The sequence below is a fragment of the Opisthocomus hoazin genome, chromosome 3 (genome assembly GCF_030867145.1).
Source record: "Opisthocomus hoazin isolate bOpiHoa1 chromosome 3, bOpiHoa1.hap1, whole genome shotgun sequence".
Taxonomy (NCBI): domain Eukaryota; kingdom Metazoa; phylum Chordata; class Aves; order Opisthocomiformes; family Opisthocomidae; genus Opisthocomus; species Opisthocomus hoazin.
In genome coordinates this window covers 67,867,414-67,881,492 of record NC_134416.1, presented here as the reverse complement: position 1 = coordinate 67,881,492, position 14,079 = coordinate 67,867,414, and the positions used below count along the sequence as shown (strand labels likewise).

Here is a 14,079-nt window from a genome sequence, read left to right as displayed (position 1 = left end):
CACTTCAGCAAAGCGTAAGCAGCAGCCTTCACTTCTTTGTATCACTGGATCTCTAACAAAAAGAAATTAATATCCATCATTAGAAATTAGTATAAAAAGGTGATAGCTCTACACCGTTCTAAACTACAGAGGGGATAAACCCTTAATGCGCAGGGGAAAAGCCACATGTCAAATCACACCTTTTCTCCTTAATAGCTTCTTATAACACGTGCAAGCAATCACAATAGTGCTGCCATCTCCTCTGCAACACCTAGGGGGATTTTTTCCCCAATAACCTCAGATGATCATCACTAAGACTTACACCATGCATTGCTGTGCAAAGCTTGGCTTCCTCCATAATAGCTGTTATTTGCTTTCAGGTCAACAAACCCACGCTCCAGCTGAAGTCGCTGAACACCTTTTAAAGCTATCTATTCCTGCATTCGAACTGTTCGGGGAGTTACCACTCAATTTTATTCTAATTTCCATCACTGTCCAGGTCAAGACAGAAACCAATACAAGACAGCAGTGGGAGGAGCACAGATGCAACAGCAGCATCATGAGTCCAAGCACCGGCAATATGAGATGATACAAAAATTATTCGTGACTTCTGTGGTGCCTGTGATACCAGTCAAGAGCTACTGTTACGGCACAACGTGGAGCCGCTTCCCCATCCCCAAGCCTTTCACTGCAGCTAAGCCATGTAGCTACAAAAGGTGCTTTCGCTCCAGCAGACGACAGAGGAGAGGCTGAAAGCCGAGCAGGCTCACACTTCTCCCCCCCAGCAAAACGCACTCTTGGTCAGCGGATGGAGAGTGGAGGGGAACAAGGGAGGAGCCAGTGCTGTAGCAAAGGGCTCTGCACACCCGGCAGTGAAGGACCAGGGGATACCTCAGCAGCATCCACCTCGCACCACGGCCCGTACAGCGAAAGCACATCTCCCCAGGATGGGTCCGAGCCAGCCAGCACTGCAGGTGGGAAGGAAATGAGGAGGAGAAGGGACGACCCCTTGCTGGCACCACCAGCACCTATAAAACCCCCATTCACCTCTTGTCCAAAGCCTTCACAGTGCACAGTGTCCGCAGGAGCCTTCCCAGGCTCGGTGCGAGGCACGGCGCGGCGCCGAACGAGGACTCACCTGGCAGTTAACATTTTCATCTCTCCCGTAGGAATGGCGCGCCCAGTGCAACGCCGGCAACAGCTGCACTGGGGACCTCCCCTAATACCTACAGAAACAAGGCAGTTTCATTCCGCTCTATCAAGAGCTGCACCTTCCTTCTTAGTTTTCCGTTACTTGGGTATCCCGTGTGCAAACCCTTCTCCTTCCGCCGAAGCGCACCACGGAACAGCTGCCCTCAGTTGCAGCATCGCAGCAGGCCATGGCGGGGCCAGGCGGCCCTTCCCCGGGCGCCACCGCCTCCGCGCTTCCTCGACACCTCGCGCCCTCACGTCCGGAGAGCGTGACTGCTGAAAATGCTACCAGTTCCTCGAAAAGCACCGAGTCAAGATCAATCCCACAAACTTTCCTGAGATCGACAGGTTTTCATGAACGCAGGAAACCTACTCTGCGGCAACCACCGGCAAGCGCCCGGAGACCAAGCTGGAGTGAGAAACTGCACCTGCTCCAGCTCAGCTGACGCCTGCAGGGTCCGCAGGCCCGCAGGCCCACCGTGACAGGGGACGCGTCATGGCGGCGCGCGGCGCAGAGCCAGCCCGCTCCTCCGACAGAGCAACGTGGGCACAGAAGGCAGCCCGCAAGCCAAACCGGCGACGGGTGCTGGCACAGCCAACGTTTCCCTCAGGTGGCAAAAAGAATATTTAGTCCTGTGTTTCAGTCATCGATGGTCGTTTTCCTGGTATTCGTCCCAGGAAAACACTTTTAATAAGTGCTACAGGACTTCTTTTCCCAGCTGCAACCATCAGTGGAAAAGAGACAACAATCTAAAAATTAAAGTTTACAGACAACAAGAGCAAAAATGTTGTTTTATGCCTTTTACAGTGAAACCTAGTATTAAATATGCTGTTCCAGCTCATATTTTCCAGAAGACTCGAGCATTACATCCTGTTTTTCCCAAGCACTTTGATTCAGATTTTCACTTTCTGTTAAATTCCATAAATATTTGATAATCAAATGCAACTTCTGTTTTGTCAGCTCTGCAGCCTTCCTCATTCTAAAGCACCAAATTCTTTTGCTTTTTACATGAAGCAGGAAAGGAATTTACTTCTAACAGTGGCTCTGTAATTCCATTCTACAATTTATCGTTTTGTAGCATACGTACGTACCATTTTTCCAGAATCTAATATCCGATATTATTTCTATAAAGTAAACAATGTAGAAGATTTTACTGGTAAAATCTCTGTAACAGCACAAATCACAGCAATATAAACATGCAAAAGCTCTTATTACAACCACTACACTTTTCCCATAAAACTCGTTCTGCGTTCTTGTGCTAAGGAGATCTAAGTATTCTTAAATGCATGTACAATGGAAAAAAATAAATAAATACCCCTTTAACAGCTATGAATTCCTCACAAAACCCTCCCCACTACCAAATGCATACACTTGGACTTTCAACTGCTTAGCAGGCATCCTAATACCACTGTGTTTTAAATTACTGAAATACCCACAAACGTCTAAATCCAACTGAAATAACTGGGAGTAGGGCATTTGAAAGTCAAGATATTTCTTTAGGTGCTTAAAAAGGATTCAGAAAGTAATGTCAGCTATCCAGATTTCATTATTTTATCCCCAAAACTGGTTACTCTGAATTGAACAAAATGACATAAAATCACATTTTTGTAATTAAAATGAGTTTTTTTAGTTTGAAAACGCAACAATTAAGAATGCTTAGCTACATTAATAACTCCTTCTCCAGAATGCCTCAAAAGAAAAATTAAGTTCTATTAGACTATTTTTAATAACTTGTAGATTTTAAAAGTGCCCAATCATAAATGAAAAAAAGGACTACAGAATGAAGGTAGCTAATGCACAAATTCAATGCTATTAAAAGGCAGACACATGAGATCTCATGTATCTTGTGCCATTTGTAAAAAGGTTGTTTTATTATCAGTGTAACTAATCACAATGAAGCCATCTCTTACAACCAAAGACATTATAATGAATTTTCTTTACAGCTACAGAGAAATGGGATTTGCTGTTCCATATCAAACTAGAACAGGCTGTATAAATTCTTCTTCATATTTATTGTTAAATGTAATTTTTATCTATAAAATCAGCCATGAAATATTAAAAACTGAAACAACAGAATTTATATCCTTTACTTAATTTAGTTTAAACGGTCTATTCACTAAAGAGAGGGAAAAAAGGTTACGTATGTATTATAGCGCACCCTCCCCTCTTCCCCCTAAGCATTTCCATTATAAACCCCCTAGTTTTTGGAATTTATAACTCGGTTGTAAAAATTCACTTCATACTTTGAGTTGGTATACTTTTCCTTTTACAAATTTAAAAAGAAAAAAAAAAATCTTTTCCAGGAGGAGGGCAAGACAGGATGTGAGAGAAGGAGGAAAGCAATCAGACTGAAAACTTTAATGCTTAGCCACTTAAATCAGTAAATAAGGTCCATCTACTGCACTTCAGACCCATCTTCCACTCTGAGGAACTGGTGGGAGATGGTCAGCTGCAGTCACTGTCTCAGAGGCGCAAGGGAAGCTGGCAGAGACCTGAAGTCCAGAGATGCTCACAGCTGCCGCAGGTGATGCTGCACTCCTTTGTTTAGGGGAAGCCAAGGCCATGGGTTCAAATGCAGCCTTTATTCAGTCCGTAACTAACTTTACTCATCAGAAAAGGCTCTCTTTTAGCAATTCTTTAACTACAGTCCACTAGGCCAATGGACACAGGCTGCAACCCACCCCCAGAACAAGACAAATGAGTGATGTTTACAAACTCATTGGTTCTCTACAGTGATTCAGGTTTGGAGGTGGTCACGATCAAAAGAATAGCCCTCATGTGAAGATGCTTTGGTGAATTACACTAATCTGGCACACACAGAAAGCATAGAGTATTTCCAGAATATTCATAAATTAAAAAAACGCGGTACAGAGACATTACCTGTACACTCTCCTGCCACACACTCAAAAAAGGTACGAGCAGAAAGAACTACAAAGTAAGAAATTTGAGGATCTAGTACATATTGATATAATTATTTTGATATCACAATTTGATTTGCAATAGAGATGAATAGTGAGGCACGAGAGAAAGAATGAGAAAGTTGATGCGCTATGACAAACACATCCTTAAAACAACCAGACTCAACAGCAGAGGCTGCAATTGTAACATCCATTACCAGTTGACGGAGTTTATGCCAGATCACCAAAGGGAAAAAGATGAAGGAAAAGGGAAGGCTGAACCAGGTGACAAGGATTCTCTAAGGGTTCGGGTGGCCCTGGGGAATGAAAATCTGCACTCGATTCCAAATATTCAACAGACCTAAACGACTTAAGCCTGTATCCACCAGGGACATCGGGCACTATTGAACTGCTCAATGCCAAACAGAGTGGGAGATGTGGAGTCCCGAGTCAGGTACTGGTATCTCACAGGCAATACATGGAGAGAAGAAAAAGACCAGCTCAACCCAGGGGAGACAGCCTCCTCAGCTAGAGGAGAAGTCCTGAACCCAGAAAGGGAGAGCTGTTGGGTCTAACAACCGGGACAAAAGGAAGAAAACATTTGGCTCTGCTGAGCTACTCCCACACTGTTTCCCTCTCATGGATCTGGAGAGCCTTGTTCCCACGCCGGCAGCACGCCAGCTGTCCCCATGCCCTGAAGCAGGCACCCAAGCACAGCACCCTCCTCCAAACCTACCAGAGCTGCTCCACGACGCCAGGGCCCCCACTGCTGAGAATAGCAGAGCTCCAAGCCTGCACACCGCATGCAGGGATTTTTTTGTAAGTTTTCACGATGATTCAGTAAAATCCACATTCAGTCAGCTTATTTATGGTAAAAATATATTCATTACAAAAACAGGTATTGACCAAACATAAGCAAACACGTATTCGTTCTACCCCTTCAACAGTTACTTAGCAGAAAGACATCAAAACTGCATTAGGAGCACTTTGTAGAACTATTCAAACAAATAATTACCTCAAGAAAAACCTCAACAATATTGTATTTAATAATAAAGCACCTTTTACAAAAAAATACTGGAATCTGGGGGGGGTACTAGTCCTGAAAATGTTCCTTTAAATTACTCTTGTTTGGAATGACTGGCATGACCGTATTATCTATGCATTTTTACATCACTTTATCCAGCCAGATGACTAAATCATTAAAAATATACAGGACTGAGCTTCAGTTTGACCTGCAGTGACTCCTATATGTATTTTAAAAATTAACACAAGCACTGAATGCTACTAATCTTCAACTTGTAATAACTGATCAAAGAATACTGCCCAGTAATTCACTGCAAGCTAAAACCATAGTGCTGAACTGTGCATTTTCAAACAAGTGGTTTATAGCTCTAGATTTAAAATGCAAAGTTTCCATTATATTTAATAATTAAAATGCATGCTGTGTTATGGTTACATTTGGTGAGTGGATTAGTAGTACCCCAACTGAGCTAAACAATGCCTTTTTCCTATTAGAGTTCATATTACCATATTATCTATGTTTAAGAAAAGGAAGAAAAAAAGCACAGCAAGGAAGAAGGAATAAAAAAGAAATATGAATATCAAACATACTGAAAGACAGTGAGGACCAAGACAGCGAGCAGGCCTGGTATCAGCAAAATCTACGCTAGCTGAAAGTGGAAAAGCTGAAATATCTGTGCATTTAAAGTAGGAAAACTTACTTTAAGAAAATGATTATTCTCCATTTGTCAATAAGTGTTCTCACTCAAAGGAAAGAGTTTAAAGCTCAGTCTGTTTTCCTAGAGGCAGTCTCTACAAATTTAGGGAATACAGATATCACTGTCAAAGAGCGGACTCTCTCAGGCTGTCAGCTTCTTAATCAGGGTCTGACTTCACTGGAAAGTGTGAAATTATGTAATTATTTATGCCTGGCAATTTTGATGGTCTAGACAATTCCAGCACTATGAACATCATCTTTTACAAAGCAAAATTCCTACTGCAGTGTTATTTTAGGGAATATATCATTCTTTTTCTCTGTACTTTCTAGGTGGTTTATTCAAACAAAATTTAAACATTATGTGAAGTATTTCTGCTCTCTCAAAACAGAGACCATTGAGTTTAGAAACATAATTTACAAGGATGAAAAATAATTAAAACATAAAATCAAAATGAAACCACAGCCAGAGTGATATCAACTGAAGTTTTCTCAGCACTGTCAGTCAGATCAGGTGTCATCCAAAACTCTTGTAATTAAAAGTCTAATGACCTTTGAGTACTTACAACAAATGTACAAATAAAACATTATTTGACCCCGTGAAAAGACACACTCCTTACATTTCTGCACTTCCATACAACAATTAAGTATAAACTTCAGAGATTAACTTTGTTTTCATTTAAAGTATAATTTAATTATCTTGGTGCAGTCAGGCTTGGGTGCCTGAAAGCTTGCCTACTTCTCCATCTACAGTAGTTGGTGTACTGTATTACCTCTGCCTGTATGCCGCCTCCTCAGAAATCTAATGCCCTGACAGGGTATTTACCCTTTGCATCCAAAATACGAAGGTACCCATTCTCTGACAACAAAAGTTTATTCAACACTGTACTCCAAAATACACTGTATTGATACCAGCAAAGCCTAAAATCGGGATGATGTGAACAAAGAAGAAGAGCAGGTATCCCTCCAAGTCAACCTCTACCTGCAAAGTTCAGCGTGTTTTTCACTTGGAGACAGAAACCGAGTAGCCCAAACACAGCTGGCAAAACGCAATGTCAGGTTTTAACTTGTCTATTCCGAAGAACTGTCTACTGTACCTAATAACCTTGCACCCAGCGAAGATTCCTCAGTTTTGAGAGCAGGAGCTCCTTACGACTCATCAGGTCTCCACTTCAGAGTGGCAGAAGGGACACCTCCGTCAGACCTTCGTCACCCTTCTCTTCAGTCTCTTCCTCTCCTTCCTTTCTAAGGTTGCCATCCCTCCTGCAAATTCCTCAGGCGACACAAAGAAAATCAGACAGGGAACAAAGCCTACATACAACCCTCTGCAGATATTATCAGAGGCACACAAAGAAGTCAAACAAAATACCTGTCAGGAATTTTCAAGCTACCTAGACTTAGAATGGCTCTCAAATTCACAAGTCTGTAGCTTTGACAATTAAAGTCTAACCAGAAACAACTTAAAAAAAAAAAAAGTTTCTTCCTAAAATATATCTGCAAAGTTCCTGGTACCAACAAGAAACAATGCTGTATTACAAAACCTCTGCTCAGAAAAAAACAAGCTCTGGTTTTTGAGGTGAGATTTGGACAAAAAAAAAAAAAAAGTCCAATTTTATTTCTTTGGTTTTGAATGCACAAATTACGAGATGGATAGCTTGTGTCAGGTTCTGATTTTGATCATTTTGACGCAAATTGAAAAAATTCTGTTAAACTAAATGGAGATATTCTGATTTATAGCCAGGTAAATGACATCAAATTCAAGTCCCAGGTTTTCTTTCCTTCCTGATTAAATTACGTTAATGTACACTCAAAATAAAGCAACTACTGCTAGTGCTACTATTTTTTTTCAGCAGAGTAACTTAACTGTTAACAAAACACCACATACACATATACATGAAGTCATCAGGGTTAGTTCTTCTGTCTGCCATCTATCTGAAGCCTCACAATAACAAGGCTCATAGTAACACTATAGTACGTGGCCACCAACATATCACCCTAAACGCAGGACAGAAGTGAACCTGCTTCCTGTAAGGACCTGTAGGTCACTGGTTTTCCCTAAAATACTTTTTATTAATCTGATACCTGTATGAGATATGAAAAAACACAACACACTGTCTTCTTTCACAGAATGCACCAGGAAAAGGCCCAAAAAGCTAAATATTGCATCTTCACATTGCTAAAATGTTTGACATAGTATTTACTGCCATATTACCCCTAATTAGCAGTTTAAGCTTGTTAACAAGAACAGTTCTTTTCATTTAAGGTAAACAGGAATTATCTTTCCATTGTATAGGTAAAACTTGTAAATAGGACAGCTCATAAATTCTAAGATGAGAGAAACTAGGAAACGATTCATCCAGGCTTGGGTTATAAATTCAAAACATGAAGCAAACCATGCTTAAAGAAGAAGGTTTTATTTTTAAAAGCATTCATTAGGCTCTCATCTCCAAGACTCAGACTTGTAAATAATTTAAAATGAAAATGCGAACAACAGGGAGAAAAAAAACAAAAGCAATTCAAATCATTCCATTGTTATACCAATAAAACTGAAAACAATAGAAAAGAAGTTGGCAGATTTTGAAGACAACACCCAGAAAATATTTTTATTTACTGTATCTTTGAACTTAGATACTATGCTAGCACTGGATCCAATCAAAACCAAATTAGCTCTGACTTGTAACAATCAGGCTGTGCCCATGAAAGGATACACATGCTAAACTAGTAATTTTTAGTATTCACTGCACTTTATTCTGCAGCTGCCAAAACAAACAATCCAGCTGCAGCTTATGGATGCTTTTGGATGTTTTACTTTCCCGTTTTGACTTTTCAAAAATGTATATCCCATTAACAATTTGTATGGCATAAGGCGAGAACCCCCTTCCCTTTTAAGAGTAAGATAAACCTAGGTTTGCCTCACATGGGGAGCATGAGAAGAAATGGCCTTTACTTCACCGGCATGGAAGACAGGAAGTGAAGGCGACAAAAGTAACAACAGAAAACCAAAGACAAGGACCACTGCTGTCCTCGCTGCTTGCCCAGCGTCTCAGACCCAATGTCAGTACGTCCCTGCCGAAGGCGTGTCACACCGCAGGGAGCTAGGAGAGAGCAACGTTCTGCCTTCATTGGATTTCTGGAGGTTGCTACCCTTTTCCCAAGCACTCGGAACAATCCTCCAACTTAAGCTGGAACGATCCAACTCAAATATAACATACGATAAACAGCCAACGGAAGATAAGTATGCAAGCAGCATTTCATTCTCCTTGTTAACAGACCACACGAGACTGCAAAAGGCCAAGGTGCCTTACTTCTATGCCGCGCTCCTCGCAGAGAGAGACGGGCAGGCGTGCTGGGCATCCCCCGAACGTCCAGACGCGCTCCTTCAGCGTGCGGCCCATGGCGTGCGTGCCCGGCGGTCATGGCGGCGCTCCCCAGGGGCAGCACGGGAGCGGTGGGCCGGCTGGTGCCCACATGCCACCAGCATACGTAAAGCCACCCAGCCCCCTCCTGCTACGGCGCGTCCCGCAGCCAGCTCTGGGCCAACCATCTCACGCGCTTATAGCAAATACTCAGAGCACCAAGGACAAACCCAACCGCTCTCCCACCGAATGGAAACAGGCGCGGGCCACAGGCACTTCCAGAGCAAGCCCAAGCTTGAAAACCTGCCTTAAGAGAGAGCTCATACATACACAAGTACAAAGCCGTACCAGAGCTCTTAAGGTCATCCACGTGGCACCACAGCAGTTTGTTTCTGTCTTTTGCTTAAATTAGAAGTTTTGTCAGGACCTCCACACTTTTCAAACTTCTTGGAGGAATGTTTCCTAGAGAAATATTTGTACACCACATAACTATACGGATTCCCCAATAAAAACGCCACACGAAACAACGATTTCTATATAAAACGATGACTTAGTATTACTATTTGGATGAGTTTTGTTACACCTCGTAATTGCAGTGGATTTTAACGTTTATATCTTTGTACCTGTATGTTGAGGGAGACTTTTGAAATACCAAAGATGGGTCTAAGGACAGCAAGAAACTTTCTTTTTAATTACAGTGAGACAAAGAAGTATCAGACAGGAAAGCATCTATATATAAGTTTGTAGCAAAATAGTGATCTGTGGAGATGTATACATCCAGATCCAGACACTGAAATATTGCACACCGTAACTACTCTGCATGCCTCCTCCTTGGCCATTACATATGCCACACACACATGTAACAGCTTGTATTTTTAAACTCAGAAAGGCAGAGGCAATTAAAATTTATGCCTGTACCACTGAGGACCAAAGGAGACTAAGAACATTCACAGCCTCCCAGCCCAGTTAAATATAACCCAAACTGTTATAGACAGTAGTTCAGCGGTAGGCCAGACTACCAGGAAAAAGGTCAGCCTGGTGCAGATCAAACAAACAAAACAAAACAAAGCAAAAAAATCACCAGTCCACAACTCTGCTAATGCAGGACTGGAAAGCAGTCATGAGTCATGCAAAAAAGCATTTTACTTTTGGAACATCATTACTGCCTGTTTCTAAATGGCACTCGCGTTATTTCTTTGAAAAGAAGCATGTGATTGGCTAGCACTTACTGTAGCTTTCATATTGAGGAAAGAAGGTAACTAGACTTCTTTCTGCTCTGAAGCTACAGATTGCTGCTGTTGTATAAGTTTGGGACACAACCTTCTTTCATCTTCACATGTTGAAGAACTGAAATTGAGTAAAATAAGAAAACTTCCACATATATTTAACATAAACTCCTAGAATGAGCTATAGACTTCTGTAACTGCAGGCCCTTCACTGGCAGGTGGCAGAAACAGGGTCGCCAGAATTCACAGTTGCAGAGCAGCAAGGTGGGTGTGGTTCCCCTGTTTTAAACATGCAACTTTTTTCTGTGAAGCAAAAGACGCCTTCGGGATTTCTGCAGGTGACAAATCAGAGACTACAAGAAGAACACTTTGACATTTTTTGCTTCTTCACTGGTTTTATACACGTGGGCTAATAAACACTTTGAGCTAATGTCCTGAGCATTATGCCATGCCACCTCCCTTGCGGCCCCACTCTCTCCCATCCACAGTTAATCCCACACCTCCTGTTAGCCCCAGGCACCACCAGCGAGGCGTACTGCTCGTTTCCTGCAGGCCTCTGCGTCCACCGAGAACCACTGCTGTTCCTTCTGCTCGTCGTCCATGCCGCACGCAGCTGCACCCCGGCAGCCCTCAGCGGCTGTGCTGCCCCAAGCCAGCACGGCCAACACAAAAAAAATACCTCTCTGGGGTAGAAGCATAGCCAAGAGCGCTCCAGTGGCCCGCTCTTGACTATTAATCAATCAGAATGAAAGCACCGTTTCTGTTCAACTCCTTATATAGTGCAAAGCACACAACAGAGGCTAGCTTTGTGAAAGACGGAGCAGCTACTCGTCACCCCATCACCACAACCCTCACGAAAAGAAGTCACTGCAAGAAGAGCAGCCATTACATCTGTTGAACAACGTCATCTTGTCTTCCCCACCAAGCCCTATTTTTGGCGATGTGCTCACTTCAAAAGAATAACCTGTACCCCAGGATGTGCAATCTAAAAAGTGAACACAGTGATTTTAACATGCACCGTAACACTGCGGCATTCACTTGAATGACTAGACCAGACATAGCTTAAAACATTTTTATTGGAGTGCTGGCATCATCCATCCAGTGCAGCCTTTTTGTTTCCCCAAGAAAGAGAGTATTTAAATTCTAAACCATCTTAGGAAATTCAAATGTATGAGGCGCTCACCAATTCCAGTTCAATCACATTTCATACGCCAATCCGTCTGTAAACTTCAGCTCGGGCACAAAACCACAAGTGTGTATACATTCAGAAGACTAAAAACAAAAAACAATTAAGCAAAGCAAAGCTGTTTTTCTTAATGTTGTGCACACTAACACAAAAATGCTGCTCTTCATTACAAAAGGTTGGTTTTAATGGAGTACTGTGACTGACATGCGCTTCACACACATTCTTCCTCGGAGTAATGTTTTTCTATAAAAGAAGACAACACAGCTTAAGTTTAAAAAAAAAAAAAAGTTTCTAACAATGAAAACTTTTGGGCAAATAAATTAGAAATTTTTGATGCTTTAACTACACAATAGTTCCTACAGAAGAATGATAGAAAGGACTGGCTCAATGTTTTTAACTCAGGTCATTTGAATTACATTTCCCAAAATGCTAATAAAACTGACATGTTTGAACATACTGAAAAAGTCACAGTCTATCACCATGCTGTCACATCAGTGCATTTGACTTTTTTTAAAATGTATGGATTATACAATTACTGCCAGGCTCCATATTTTATGTATAAAAGCTACAATCTGATTATATGTCCGTGCTGAAATAATTTATGAAATAAGGGTGGAATGACTGTAATGTTACTTCTATGATGAATGTAACTTGCTGTGAATAGTCTAGGAGATTGCAGGAGAGACCAAACCAAAGCCTGTAATTATCTTCATCTTTCATGAAGAGATGTGACCTGGGAAAAATATAGATCCCGACATCCAAAGCTCCAGCCTCACGCAAACATCTTGATTACTCATGCTCTGATACAGGAATGGAAAAAGAAAATTTATAGTCTTCACAGGCCACACCTTTAGATCGTTAAGGTAAGAATCACAGCGAATTACACCCAATGTTTAAATTATACGTTAGTCTATGATTGGTTTGCCCCATCAGCAAATCACTCCTGCGACCGTCACCCTTGCACTTTTGGATTGCCATTATTTACTACTCCCTAGGTGTTACCACCGTGCTGAGTATGATACAGACGACAAACCCAAGGTCTTGCAAGTCTGCATCAGGACAATTACACAAAGAACAGAAGAGGGTACAGGAAAAGAAGAATTAAAACTGTAACTATGAGAATTCTGAGATCACCAATAGCTACAGCATACAGATCAAAAATTAAACGCTTTTCCCTCTTCCTTCTCCTTAAGTAACACTGCATTTAACATCGTGGCTCACAGGCCATACTAATTATCTGAAGGAGCAACAGGAAACCTGCCATAACAAGTCAAACCAAACAAGACGATAACCTGTCCCTCAACGGCCTCCTAAAACAGTCAGTTTTGGTTTAATGATCTTCCCCACTGACGACGCATGCCTCTTCAGAAACGCACTAAGAAATTACTACGTTATTTATGTGAATTTGCTCTCCTTAGTGCAACCGGACAGGTCCCCTAGAACCCCACCGACTCTCTCGAGACGACAGCGGCACGATGGTGAGAGCGCAGCAGGCCACCGGGGCTTGGCAGACTGCCCCGCTCAGCAATTTAAGCAGAGTAAGGAAAAAATGGCCACGGCTGGGTCCTTCACGCCTCGCCAGAGCCGCTCGGAGAGCTCCCGCCGCCAGCGGCGCGACTCCTCCCGCTGAAAGCGACCGTCGGGGGAAGAAGAGCGGGGCTCGGCCAGCGAAAAGCTTCCGGGACAGAGCTGAACCACGCCGCAGGCCGCGGCCCGGGGGCGCGGGAGCCGGACCCCGCCCCGCCGCGCCTGCGCAGACGCCGCACTGAGGGCGGTCACGCAGCACGCGCGGCCACCGCCCCGCAGCGGTATAAGGACCCCCCCGGGCGGCACAGACGGCCCCCGCCGCCGCACCCCCCTTCTCCTGCCCGCCCACGGAACCGCGGGCAGCTGCCGGGCCCCGCAGCGCCAGCCCCGCCAGCCCACGCGGCCTGCGCATGCGCAGCGCCACCGGCGGGTCCCGCTGCCGGGCTTGGGGGGAGGGGGGGGCCCCCATGGCACACGCCCGCCGGAGCCGCACAGCAGCCGGACCGTACGCCCGCCCCGCCCCGCGCGGCTCCCCGCGCCCGTCCCGCCGCTCTCCTCTCCCCCCGCCGGCGGCGGAGCGGAAGAGCCGCGGCCCGGGCCCGGCTGACGGCAGCCAATAGGCGCGCGGGGCGTTCTTCCCGCCCTCGGCACCCCGGCCACTCGGCGGGCAGCTGGGGAGGAACGAGGGACGGGATTGGCTCGACGGAGGGCCGCTGGCCGCCCGCCCACCAGGACCAAAAGAACGACGGCAGCGGAGAGGCCCAAAAAGCCCGAGGGGAGACGGCGGCCCAGCCGCCCGCCAGCCGCGGCCCCGCGGCCCCACGAGCCTGCCCCGCTAGGGTCCGCAGCGGCGGCCCGCCCCGTGCCGCCGAGCGGGGGGGCGAAGCGGCCGCGTCCCGTCCGGCAGCGCTTACCGCGCGGGGGGAGCCGTCCGCCTCCGCTTGTGATGATCTTGGTCACAAGTGGCGCGCCGTAGATCCGCCGTTGTGCGTCACGCCCAGC

The 14,079-nt window shown here is 44.5% G+C and overlaps 1 protein-coding gene across 3 annotated transcripts in view; it reads right to left on the bottom strand.

Annotated features, from left to right (window-relative positions):
• The window catches only part of ZNF407 (zinc finger protein 407), a 345,517-nt gene extending 331,438 nt beyond the window's left edge, over nt 1-14,079 (bottom strand). Inside the window, exon 1 of one of the 3 annotated variants that reach the window (XM_075416574.1) lies at nt 13,992-14,079. The gene's annotated coding sequence lies outside the window, so the exon portion shown is untranslated. Of the gene's footprint in view, nt 1-6,879; nt 6,954-13,991 lie in introns of those variants that run through there. The other 2 variants (XM_075416575.1, XM_075416573.1) reach the window with 2 other exon arrangements.